Raw genomic sequence first — 2,500 nt, 5'->3', positions numbered from 1 at the left:
GACAGGCAATGGCATGGGACGACGTGTCGTCTCATGCGCCTGTTTCTTTTTTTTTTTATTCAAAGTTTTGCACTACATTTCACTTTTCGTCATTCGGTCGGACTTTGAAAATTTTCAAAGTCCGAAAAAAAATGTCTCAAAGTTTCATCGTGCGAGTGGCAGTTCACCGATCAAACCGACTTTATTTTGCGGCATTGCCGTACTGTGGCCGCAAGTGATCGAGAGGTCGCCCGTTCCACCGAGGATGCGAAGCGGCGAGTCGTTAGTCTAACAGAGCTGGCGAATGACGGTGGTTGTTCTATGTTTAAATACATTAAAACTACATTTCACTTTGCGCTGAATGTACGTGGATATTAAAAACCCAATTGAAAAATTTGGTTGAGTTCATCCCGCCGTTTACCCGAATTTTAAAAAAATTGTGAAAAATAAAAAAAAAATAGATGAGCTGAAGTTTGATGGGTTGCCGATCAGACCGCCTCGACTTAGCGGCATTCCCGCGTAGAGTGATCGAGAGTTTTCCAGTCTCAAGCTCGCCCAGTGTAAAGACGCGGCATTGCCGTAGAGGCTAAGCTGCTAAGTAGAGACGGTGTTTGTACAACTATATTTCACTTTATATTCTTAACCAATGTATGTGTTGTAGAAAGCAGATTTTTCTCATCCCGCCGTTTACCTGAAACGAATAAAAATTTATTTTGTACAAAATTAAAAACATTAGTGTTTCCAATAAACTACATTTCACGTTTTCTAATTTAAACTTAAACGAATGACTGGTATCAAAATATAGGATCTATGTGAAAATAAAAACACGGTGTAAGAGTTTTCAAACCTCGGTAATGCCGTCTAAGACCAACTAGTCGACCGAAGGGACAGTAGTTTTCCGGTCGATAAGACATATCAGCCCGGTATCGCCAAAGTTAATTACGATCGGTCATAATAAACTAAATTTAAAATAAATAAATAACCCAAACGTGTGTATACATCATGTGGTACGTATTCAGTTCTATTCTAACTGGAATATATATTTTAAGAATCAATGAACTTAAGTTTTAAAACCAAACCGAAATCGCGCGAGTCGTCGTTGTAAAACTAGATTTAACAAACGGCTGCGTAATATTAGACTTAAAAATATTATATAATATCCTCTATTGATTAAATAGTGAAAAATAAGCTTCAATGTAGCTTAATCTAGTACAAAATCTAAAAGTTGTGATAAATTAAATTGAAATTAAACACGATAGACTTAAATCTAGAGTTAAGGAATAAAACCGACCCGCGAACCAGCTACTAAATGGTTCGATAAGACTTATCTCAAATACAATCGTTTTCTATCAGTGTTATGCCTTCAATCGATACTTTTTGATGAAATAAATACTTAAATGATTTAATGAATGCATATATACATGTAATTAATGAGTGAAAGTATGTATAAAGTATTAGATAAATTAATAATAAACCGACCCAGCTACTAAATGGTTCGATAAGACTTATCTCAAATACAATCGTTTTCTGTAATTGTTATGCCTTAAATTGATAATTTTTAGTTAAACAAATACTTAACTAATGAAATAAATACATAGATAAATGTATTTAATGAATTAAAGTATGTATAAAGTATTATATAAATTAATAATAAACCGAATCCGACCAAATTTAAATCTAAAACCACGATCGGCGGCGTAATGAAGTGTATCGTAAACCCGTTTTTTTTATAATTTAAAATGTAATGACAGAACTCCCAAAACAACAATACACATACATATTAGTACTATGGTGAATTGTAGTTGTATTAGGACCGTAATTATAGTTAATTAAGGAACCATTCATTGTCTTCGCTCTGTTATGTACGTCGTCGTTTAATCGACACGGCATATTTGGCTTGAATCTAGAAAAATTCAAACTCTAACCCTAAGGTAGACAGGCAGGGTAAATAAATGTGGGTGATCTCTCATAAAATTGTCTTCTAGGAATTATTTTTATATAGACTATCTTTTCTGTAGAGTTTAAGTGGACAAGCGCGGACGAAATAGAGCGCAAAATTTAAAATGAATTAAAAATTTTCATCAGACCGGAAGTAGGCATAACCTAGGCGCCATGTTTCCGTCGTACAAGTTTTCACCGTTGCAGTCACCGTTTCAATCGCTCTTCGTGTGGACGTGTATTATTTCTAGTCATGTGTTGTGTAGATGATTCGCTTAAGGTAGGTGTTCGGACTTATTTCTTTAATATTAATTAAACCGTATTTGCCTTGTCGGCCTTAAAATAAAGCTATTTTTTTTTCATCGCAATCGAAGTGTTAGATCTAGAATCTAGTTCCCGCCTCCGCTTCGCTAATTCGACTTAATGTAACTATGACACAACTATTAAATCTAGAGTCTCTATTTTAATTAAATAATTAGGAATTCTATCTCTAGATGATATCTAATCTATTCCCACACGTGTGTGCAAGTAGGATTTAACGTCAGAACAGGTGTGGTGGTCTAGGCGTCGCTATTTTTGACGG

The sequence above is a fragment of the Physella acuta genome, unplaced genomic scaffold, assembly GCF_028476545.2.
Source record: "Physella acuta isolate Inbredline_101_S28 unplaced genomic scaffold, ASM2847654v3 ptg002266l, whole genome shotgun sequence".
Classification (NCBI taxonomy): domain Eukaryota; kingdom Metazoa; phylum Mollusca; class Gastropoda; family Physidae; genus Physella; species Physella acuta.
The sequence above is the reverse complement of the archived record's forward strand: the minus strand, read 5'-3'. Positions refer to the sequence as shown.